The following is an 11622-nucleotide window of genomic DNA, read 5'->3' on the forward strand; positions in this document are numbered from 1 at the left end:
GAAGACATCCCGGTTTCGGTCCACGAGCTCCAGGGCCATCTGTCGTTGATGTGGGGACAGATTTGAACCCAGCTGAACCTCTTCTCGCACCGGTTCCTTGGACTCTGTGGGGGGGAGACAGCTGAACATTGCCTCTCTGGCGTGCCACTTCTTTAAGAGGTTAACATGATAAATTTGCTCAGGTTTTCTTCTATCAGGTTGCCTCACCTTGTAGTTTACCTCTCCCACCCGTTCAATGACATCATATGGTCCTTGCCATGTTGCCAGGAATTTACACTCGACGGTTGGCACCAGGACCAGCACTCTGTCCCCCGGCTTAAACTCTCTGGGTTGAGCAGATCTGTTGTAGGAGGCTTGCTGTTGCCGCTGACTGGCCTCCAGGTGTTCACGCATCATGGGATAGATGGCCTTCATTCTCTCCCTCATGGCCCTGACATGCTCGATCAGTGTCCGCCGTTGGCATGGCTGCTCCTCCCAGGCCTCCTTGGCGATGTCAAGCAGTCCTCTGGGCCTGTAGGAAAGCAGGAGCTCAAAGGGTGAAAAATCAGTAGAAGATTGCGGTACCTCTCTTACCGCGAATAATATGTAAGGTAACAGCTGATCCCAGTTGCGCCCATCTTCCCCAACCGCCTTCCGCAGCATGGATTTTAGCGTTTTGTTAAAACGTTCGACTAAGCCGTCCGTCTGGGGGTGGTACACTGAGGTTCTCAGCTGTTTGATTTTCAGTAAAGCACAGAGTTCTTTTATCACCCTGGACATGAACGGGGTCCCTTGGTCCGTCAATATCTCCTTTGGGATTCCCAGACTAGTTGAGAGAAGGAACAGCTCCTTGGCGATTTGTCTGGATGTAGCCTTCCTCAGCGGAATGGCCTCAGGGTACCGGGATGCATAGTCCAGGATGACCAGAATGTACTGATGCCCCCTGGAACTCTTCGGTAAGGGCCCAACTATATCTAACCCAATCCTCTCAAAAGGAGTTTCGATAATAGGCAAGGGAATGAGGGGGTTTCTATATGTGGGCTTGGGCGCCACCTGCTGACACTCAGGGCAACTACGACAGTAGTTCTCTATCTCTTTGTGTACTCCTGGCCAAAAGAAACGTTGTATGATTCTTTCCTTAGTCTACTCTACCCCTAAGTGGGCCCCTAGCCGGTGCGTGTGTGCTAGGTTGAGTACGGTGGCCCGAGAGGGCTGTGGCACGAGGAGCTGTTCATGCACTTCAGCATTTTTCTTCACTACCTGATACAATAACCCCCGGCTTACTGCGAAATGGGGGTAAGTGGGGCCTGTTCTTTCGCCTAACACTACTCCCTCTAATACCTGCACATTTCTTAAGGCATTTGCAAGAGTGGGATCTTGTAATTGAGCCGTACCATACTGGCCTGTGAGAGGGGGAAGCTCTGGGGTGCCTTGGACGTCTTCCTCGCTGGAGATCGGAGCACTGTCGTGGGCCACGTTCTCTTCTCCCGTATCTGGACCAGCTTCTGTGTCCGTCTGGGCACCTGCCATCCCTGTCAGTGTACAGACGGGGGTGAGTGATTCAGAGGGTTGCACTTGAGCTTTCTCAGGGTGAGTCTTACCTCTCCGTTCCTGAGTCTCTATCCAGGGTGGGTAAAAGACTGGGCAATCTCGTCCAATTAGGACAGGGACGGGGAGGGAATCAACCACCCCCGCTGTCGTGAGTATGGTGCCCCGGGTGGTGGTCATTGTGAGTTCAGTGACGGGGTAGTCTCTGGTGTCTCCATGGACACAGGAAACCGGGAGGGCTTTCCCTGGGATCAGACACGATGGGCCCACCAGGTCCTTACGCACCAGGGTGGCCAGGCTACCTGAATCTAGTAAGGCCTCCACATCATGGTGATTCACAGTCACCGGGCAGGTGGGGGGGTCAATCTGGGCCGCCATCTATGACTCCCAGGAGCGAGGCAAAACGGTGTGTGGGTGGTGGGCTGGAGGACTCAGCAGTGGGCATAGGTTCATCCGCCGGCTTCCCACACTGCCAGGAGATATGTCCCATCTCCCCACACCGGTAACACTGTCGGGTTTCACTCTCCCGCTGTATTCTTCCTGGACCTGCCTGGTTTCTGGCTCCGCCTGGAGCCGGGTTCGGTCCTGACGTGACTGGACTCGAGACCTTGGGGTTCTTTGGACGGGCCCCTCCCATCTGTGGTGGAGACGCACCCCTGGGGTCTTTTCTGGAAGCACGCAGCATCTCCGCTGTGGCCTGGTACTTTTCCACAGCTTCCACAGTCAGATCCGCCGTGGTCAAGGCCTGTTGACTGATTAATCGTTTCGCCTCATAGGGCAGGGCACGTAAGTAACGGTCCACCACAATAGCCTCTACCACCGCCGCTGCAGTATTCCTCTTCGGATCCAACCATTTCTGCGTGATCCGGACAAGTTCATGCATCTGCGCCCGAGGAGGCTGGTCAGGTTGGAAGGTCCAGCTGTGGAAGCGCTGGGCCATACCAAATTTGGTGAGTCCATTTCTGCTGAGGATCTCAGACTTCAGGGCATCATAATTGGCTGCCTGGTCGGGGCCCAGGTCCTGGACAGCATTCAGCGACTCCCCGGTTAGGAAGGGGGCTAACAGACCAACCCACTGTTGCTTGGGCCAGGCTTCCCTAGTGGCCGTGGCTTCAAAGGCATGCAGGTACGCCTCAACGTCATCAGTGACCCCCATGTTAGATATAAAGTCACTTGCCTTTATTGGGCGGGTACTTTGGTCAGCCATCCGTCTCTGCAACTGTAATTCCTCCGTCTTCAGAAAGTTGGCTCTCCTTTGCTCCTCCAAGAGAGCTGCGTTGGTTTGCATCTGGGCTTGCTGGCCAGCAACGAGGGCTTTCAAAATTTCCTCCATTTTAATGAGCGTGGGGCCTACGACCAACTTGGAAAACTGGTTGATCAAACTTTCAGTATCCTCCTCTGACATGCACTATTAATGCTTGAGTGCCCGCATTCTCCACCATATGTGACATCATGAGAGGCTACACCGCTCTCAGGGGGACAGCTCAAGCAGTGCGAGGACACAATGTTCAAAAAAATAAAGATTTTATTACAGTTCTAGGGAATTAACAAAAAAAACACAGCATTCCAACTTCACAAGTGGGATCTGGTTAATCTTCAAGGGTCAAAACTTCAAATAATGTCTCTTCTGGTCATTAAATCATAATCTTGATTCCCTCAGGTAAAAACAATCCTTTCAGCCTTACTTCAATCCGAGTGGCAGCCCGTGGCCAATCCAGCCTGTAAGTCCTTCCGACGTCTGGTAATGATTCCCCACCTTTCGTATTGCTCTTCAGCGAGCACAGCTTGTAGTTTGTCTCTCCAAAACCCACACACCCACACGAGTGTGTCTCTAGGCCTTAAAAAGCTCTTCAGCTCATCAGGATCTGATTAGTCTCAGCTGTGTGTGGGAATGTAGTGTCTTGAGTGGGGGAGTTCCCGACTGCACCAGCAGATGGAGCCACAGCTGCTTGGGATTGCAGCCACTTCAAAGGAATGTAACGTCCCTCCAGGACACAGCCTCTCGTGACATCACAATATATATATATATATATATATATATATATATATATATATATATAGATATATATATATATATATATATATATATATATAGATATAGATATATATATATATATATATATATAGATATATATATATATATATATATATATATAAATATTTTGTTACTTTCCACTTTGTTACTGTCTCCTTTCTGCTGATAGGGAGACAATGCTGCTAATTTTTCAGGCCATGATCAGGTCTTCTCTGGATTTAAGATGCTTTCTGTATGGGTCTGCTTCTAAAACTTTTCTGGCTAAGTTAGACGTGGTGCTTGTAGGCTTTGCCGTGGGGCCTTCAGAACTTCCCCAGTCCCTGCCCTGATTGTTGAAATGGGAGAAATGCCCTTATGGTTAAGGAAGTCCCAGCCAGGTGTCTGTTAAGAGTTTGCTGAAGGTAATAAATATAATATTTTTTTTCTCATTGTAAATCAGGGGGCTAGGAAGCTGGGATTGGAACAGGGAGGTAGTATAGAGCAGTGTTTCTCAAATGGGGGTACGTGTACCCTTAGGGGTAGTTTGGAGGACTGCAGGGGGTACGTGAGATATTTACCAAATGTTCAATAGTTACAAGTAGGGTTGGGTACCCAAACGCGGTTCCGACGTAAACGGTAGTAAAGAGAACAAATAAGAACGAAAATTTCGTTGCCAAATTTCAGTGCCTTACTTTTTTTTTCAGAAGCATCGCTGCACGGGACGCTATGTTACGTTAGATAGTAGCTGGATTAAACACAATGGTTAAAATGCTGACAGCTTACGTTAAGCGGTGTAAAGTGTGACTGTATTTCCCTGTAGAGGACTCCAACAGCGGGACGCAACAGTCTGACTGCAGCTGCCGCTGTCGGAAAACAACACAGACACTTGTTCACTTGAAACTAGCCAGGCTTGTTGTGCATTTTAAGTTATTGTAAAATATTCTTTTCCCATCTAGTGCTTGTTTTTGTCGTTTACCAGCAATTTGCTGGTGAAATAAGTCACTGTTATAAGTTATTGTTATTACATTATTAATCAATCATTTAATTTTGACCATATGTCCTTAGCAATAAACAAACCATTCTTTAATGTCGCCAACTGTCATTTTGTGCTCCTTTTTTTATATGTACATTATAGATATATATATTTCGGTTCAGGCACTGGTTCAGGCAAAAGGTATAGGAAAAAACCCAAACCATACCCAACCCTAGTTACAAGACTGTTGTCCAGAACAAGCCTGGCTCCGCCCTCCTACATACTGAATTTTCATTTTACTTCAGTACTCCGTCTGGGTTTGCGGTATATTATTGGGTTGTCTCCAGTTAGGGACTGTTCGTTATTTAATTAAGGGGCCACCGGAGGAGTTTTGTGGCCTCTAACCTAAAAGGACTTGACCCTCCCCTCATCAGTAATCATTTTCCTATGACCCTCCAAAATGATTTGAAAAAGAGGCATGACCCTCCCCTCTGTTATGGTGTGGTGGCCATTTCAGTAGATTTACTCACTAATATTGTTGTAGAAACACAATAAGCATGGCAACTAAAGGCACACTTCATGCATTACTGTATCACTTCAAATACTAAGTTACTCCTCTAGTAAACTAGTATTCAAATGAAATAAAACAATAAAACATTGAGACTATTCAGCAAAGGACGCTGGGAAATAACCAATTCAACACTGGTTGCTATGGACTCGTCACTAGGCTTCGTCATTGTATATTTTAGCACATAGGTAAAGCTGCCGAAGCTGAACATTTTATTCCAAAACACATATATTTATTTTTAAAGCAGATTTTAAATTACATTGTAACAATTTAACAATTCGCCCTTATGAAATCCAATCGCGGCACGGCTGTCTTGGAACGCAATAGACAGACGCTTAAATTCAACTAAAATGTAACAGTGAACAATCAGTGTTGGACCTCCAGTCTGTTGAGATGCCTCTCCAAACTCACCATAAAATGTTAAGACATGTTAAGAAAAAAGATCCTTATTTTGCCGTAATCCAATGACATGAAAAAAGTAATCCACAGCGATCAGTAGATCCACAAACAGAGTCACGGTGTATCCAGCAAGGTCTATACGAGCGTCACATTCACCAGCCAGCTCCAAACAGGTGAACGAGGCCTCTCCACTTCACCGTTTAAACAAAGTGGAATAAACATAAAGTCCAAATCTACACAAAACCTGCAATCAGTTAGTAAGCTGACATCACATTTATATACATGGCATTTAGGAAACCTTTATTGCAAGGTTGGCACGGCAAGATGTCCAGACTAGTGCAACAGTAATTTTTGTTTTTTTGCATCCTGCTGCTCCCATCGTCAGCCAGGTAATATTATTTTTACTAAAGAAGTATTGGGCGCCTGGATAGCTCAGTTGGTAGAGCAGGCGCCCATGTGTAGAGGTGTACTCCTCGACGCAGTTGGCCCGGGTTCGATTCCAACCTGTGGCCCTTTGCTGCATGTCATTCCCCCCCTCTACAATCTTCAGCTGTCCTATAAAATAAAGGCCTAAAATGCCTCCAAAAAATAGTCTTAAGAAAAAAGTATATGAAATCAGATGTATTATCTACCACCATGTAGTTTCTTTTGTGTTATTTAAGATATTTATAAAATATCTGATCATGTCAGACGTAATTATTCCACTCATTTTTTAAACAATGCTATTATGCATTTCAGCCACCAGAGGGCAGCTCCCCCTGCCCCCCCAGTAAACTCATGGGTCAGACCCATCTGGTAGCGAAGGAGGGCCGAGACTAAGAGCTACATAGAAAAATATGCACCAAACAAGCCACTTTGAAATGTTGCTGTTTTATGAATACAAAAGTTCGGTGACCCCCACTCTGGACTGAAAAATGTTGGATGACCCTCACTCAGCAAAGAATAAAGAGACATGACCCTCCCCTATTTTCCTCCGGTGGTCCATTCCATAAATACCGAACGGTCCCTTAAAGAATAAAATATTTCTTATTTGGAAAACTACATTGTTGCATGATGAATATCTTTTTTTATAATCTTTTGTTCACATCTGAATGAATGTGTCATCAATTTATCAGTTCTCAACAAGGTAAGTGTGTCTGCAACATCAGTGTGACCTTTTTTAACAAAATCTTTCACTGCACACATTTACTTGATGTAATGGACTTGTTTTTTCTGTATATTTCCTTGTTTCATGATATGCTGGTTAACTTCCTAGTTGTGTTACACTTGGCATAGAAAAAATGGAAAGTCTCTAAAATTATAGTTTAGACTGTGTAATTTAATGTGTAAATGTTTCTTTCTCTGAGTAGAGATAAACAGAGTGCCCTGCAGTCTGTGAAGGACTACAGACCTCAGACTGACGGCCAGCTGCTCAGGATTCTCCTTCATGGTCCGGTTGGAGCTGGAAAGTCCAGTTTCATCAACTCTGTTCAAATGGCGTATGTACGCCCACGCTTTGGCAGACAACACCTCTGGCAGCTGTTTCACCAAAAGAGTAAGAAGAATTTTTATTTATTTATTTATTTATTTATTTTGTTAGGGACCATGTACAATTTTTAACATAAATGTTGCCATTTGATGCATTGTACCAGAGTTAGCCTTAGGCTAATTTACATCTGCAGTCCCAGGCAATGCACAATTTAAGTCCAACAGTAAAAACATCACCACATCAACAAAACAACAAGACAGATCACAAAACCTACATCAATATAATGCACATTGTGACACACAAACACACACACACACACACACACACACACAGACACACACACACAGACACACACACACACACAGGTTTGTGGCACTATCTTTGTGGGGACCCGTCATTGACATAATGCATTCCCTAGCCCCTTACCCTAACCTTAACCATCACAACTAAATGCCTAACCTTAACCCTTACCCTCACCCTAACCATAACCTAATTCTAACCCTAATCCTAAAACCAGGTCTTAACCCTCAAACAGACCTTTAACCTTGTAGGGTCCAGCATTTTGGCCCCACAAAGCTGTCGGGACCCCATAAGTATACTGGACTCCACGAATACAGTTAAACAAGCCCTCACAAACACACAGTCTCTCACACACACACACACACACACACACACACATACACAGTCACACACAATCAAGATGCTGATTAGACAGCATGATTATTGCACAGGTGTGCCTTAGGCTGGACATAATAAAAGGCCACTCTAAAATGTGCAGTTTTACTGTAATGGGGGGGTCCGGGCCTTTCTAACACCAGTATCTGGTGTTAGGGATAGGGTTCATCCGTGAAGAGAACAGCTCTCCAAAGTGCCAGACGCCATCGAATGTGAGCATTTGCACACTTGAGTCGATTACGACAACGAACTGCAGTCAGGTCGAGAGAGAGAGAGAGAGAGAGAGAGAGAGAGAGAGAGAGAGAGAGAGAGGGAGGGATGAACCCTAACCCTAACCCTAACACCAGATACAGACTGGTTTTATAGGCCGCCCCAGAGTGGCCTTTTATTGTGGCCAGCCTAAGTCACACCTGTGCAATAATCATGCTGTCTAATCAGCAGTGTTGGGAGTAACGCGTTACAAAAGTAACGCAATTACAGTAATGTATTCCTTTTTGCTGTAACGCAGTGATATAACGCATTACTAATTACATTTCGGTAATATTATACTTGTTACAATCTCAGTAACGCGAGTTACAACGCATTTTAACGCAACATTTAGTGGTGCATTGTTTTTTTTAAGAATTCACCAACACACATTTCTTCACAGAAAAAAAAAAAAAGCCGTATTATTTTCCTGTCGCTGTATTCGATGGTTGAGATGACTGCAGAGACAAATACATTTGCGAGATGGATATTATTTTCAGGAGTTATTACGCTGCGTTGAAGTGAGCTGTCCTGTTTCTGTTCCCGTGGTCAGAACAAGAGACGGTACGGACAGCATGTATGTCCCAACAGGTGATGGTACGTCAGCGGCTGACAGATATAAACATGTCGGGAATTAATGTTGAGGCTTGCTACACGTAAATATCATTGCATTTTTATCAGCCGTGGAGAGTAACTATGCCTGTAGTGGAATGGCTTCGAATTACGACCAAAAGCGCTTGTCTTTTACTGTGACCATTTACTGTTCAATATGTTGCAGTTTTACAAACAAGAAAGTGAACAACTTCAGCCTGACAGACATGTTGCATCTCAGTAAGCTAGCAAGAGTAGGCTACACAACAGACAACTTCCGTGTAGCCTACTTCAAAATAAAAGCACTTCCTGTGACGGTTCGCAGTAAAACTAAATTACTGTTAAATAAGGTTGTGTAGGCTACCTTTTCACAAATCAGCTGTAAATCAAGTACTGTAAATAATGTTAATAGTGAGTTTTAATCACACTATAAAAAGAACATTTCCTTTAGAGTGTTTTAAACTAAACAACATGAATTTCTTATTGAAGTGCTATAAACAAACATTTTACAACAATGCCATACTTTTGAGTATTTTAATTTTCTCCTACTTGCCTATTATATGTTTTACTTATCTGTTTTGTATAGCTTTAGTTACTTTGCATATTTATATTAATTATACAAAATATGAATAATCTATGATGTATTAAAGTGGATAAAGACGAGACTTTATTGATCCGATGGTGAAATTCACAAGCTAGCTGCCAAATCAAACTTCCCCTGTTATTTTGGTGAAAGTAACTCAAAAGTAATGCAAAAGTAGTGTAACACATTACAATTCAGAGACAGTAATATTGTAATATAACTAATTACTCTCAAATGACAGTAACTAGTAATCTATAATGTATTACATTTTGGAAGTAACTTGCCCAACACTGCTAATCAGCATCTTGATATGCCACACCTGTGAGGTAGATGGATTATCTTGGCACTAACAAAGATTTAGACAGATCTGTCAACAATATTTTAAGAGAAATAAGTATTTTGTGTACATAGAAATTGAATTTGAATTATTTATTATTTGGTTTATCAGAGATGGACATTTGAGTTTCAAGTTTATTTCAATGTGCTTACCGTGGACAAACATACAGGACAGTGCATGTTGTGGGAATTAAACAAAATAAAGAAAATTTTTGAGCAAGAGCAACTTGTCACTTATTTGCATGCAGTGTGGTCACAGCTTGATCTGGATGCCTCCTGATTTTGAGAGACTCTGTGTGATGTTTGAGTTAATTTCATGCCATGCCCACCAGTTAATGATGCGATGTGGTGGCACACTGCGTAAGACTGCTGAGTCTTCCACAATGGTACGAGTTTGAATCCAAGTTGTTTATTCATTTTTTTTTCTACTTTTAAAAAGGGCTAAATAGTTTTCTTAAACTTGCTTAAACAGGCTCTGAAGACGAATAGGTGTATTAAAAAAAGATATTATAAACATTAACAGGAAGACCAACGCTGTCTTCCTGTTTTCCTTAACAGCAAGCCACATTGGAAATGCGACTGACAATTTTCTCAGACAAGACTTCAAATCAGAGAGGTAACGTAAACGGTGTTATGTTTCAACATTTTAATGACAACTTAACAAAAAGGCATTCACGTGGACAGCTACGTATTCTCTTCCCGTTTTCAACAGCTGTCGTCACTACGACAACAACAGACGCATTTGGCTGATGGTCGCCAGTTAACATGGTCTCTCGTTAAACTGAAACACCGGCGCCTTCTCATTAGGTCAGCACTGAAGTCAGGATAGATAGAGATGCTGGACCTGTTGTACTCCAGATTCTTTTTCATCATAGCAAGGCGAAGGATTTTCACCTTATCCTAGAAGTTGAGCAGATTGATCATAATAGACCTGGGGCTAGCTCTGTTGCTTTGCCGGTGTTATAGCCCTACTGGTTTCCACACTAACTGGTTTCCGTATGTTGTGTTTACCTAACAGCTGCCGATGTGGTCCGCCTCTGTCACCAGATTCATCACACAATCACAAACATATTACTGGCGATTTTCAAATCGTTTCCCAGATCTACCGTCGCGAAAATGTTTGTCTAAGTAATCACCACATCACAGCCACCTGCAAACAAAAAAAAGATCTAAAAACAATATAATCATTCAAGTTCGGGTCGAGCTGGTTTCGATCTTGTGGCATAAATATAATATCTAACACGTGAGTCCGTAGCTCTACGCAGTGATCTATCAAAGCTCTATATCAAACTGCTTCCAGTCACATATTCATCAACTACGTCAGCAACCAGGTAACATTTTGTTTTGAGCTGATCTAAAACAACTGGTTACCTGGGCTTAGTTGAGGAAATACCCGATGATAGTTTTCACGTTTCTTTCCTCACATCTACGGCCATATGAACTACTACTACTTTATCACAGCCACCTACTAAGCTACACATTGTGACTGATACATATTTTTTAACAGTAACGATAACTCGTGGTCTAATATTGTTGATATATACAAGTGTTACCACCGAGTCACAGAAAAGTGGTACTACACGACTCAGTTTGAATGCATGGTCTTCATGATTTACAGTCATTGTCTCTCCTTTTGTGTAACCTATATGCTATGGGATATAGTAATATATACCTCAGAATTTGCTAAACAACGGCTTGTAATACAGTGTTAACCTACTTGAGTTTGGCTGTGAATTAACCGAGCATTGTAATGTGTCTCTAATCGAATCGTTCCATCCAAACTGATGTAAAGTTGTTCTGAACTCTAACTCCGACACAGCAAAGTAGCTATTGATATTTTTTAATGAGCTTATTCATCTTCAGTGATATGAGTTTCTCTCTGGGTTTAACCAAGTGCGCCCCTTGTGGACTAAATAAAACACCAGCATATTACAACATGAGAAACATCCAAGTATATCTCGCTGCATCCAAGTCAGCCATTTTTATGTCAGTAATATGTTTGTGATTGTGTGACGAATCTGGTGACAGAGGCGGACCACATCGGCAGCTGTTAGGTAAACACAACATACGGAAACCAGTTAGTGTGGAAACCAGTAGGGCTATAACACCGGACAGTCGGAGAACGATGATCCCTCTCAATGACCAGCGGAGTGGGAAAGTGGTCTCGCCCCAGAAGCTGTGAAATCAGCCGGGACATGAAACCAATAATATCGCTGCCTTCAGCGGACTCTGGAACACCAAC

The 11622-nt window shown here is 43.4% G+C and overlaps 1 protein-coding gene across 1 annotated transcript in view; it reads left to right on the forward strand.

Moving 5' to 3' along the window:
• Positions 1–11622, forward strand: part of LOC116061728 — a 182190-nt gene that overhangs the window by 141114 nt on the left and 29454 nt on the right. The gene's annotated exons all lie outside the window — the stretch shown is intronic.

The sequence above is a fragment of the Sander lucioperca genome, chromosome 19 (assembly GCF_008315115.2).
Source record: "Sander lucioperca isolate FBNREF2018 chromosome 19, SLUC_FBN_1.2, whole genome shotgun sequence".
Taxonomy (NCBI): Eukaryota; Metazoa; Chordata; class Actinopteri; order Perciformes; family Percidae; genus Sander; species Sander lucioperca.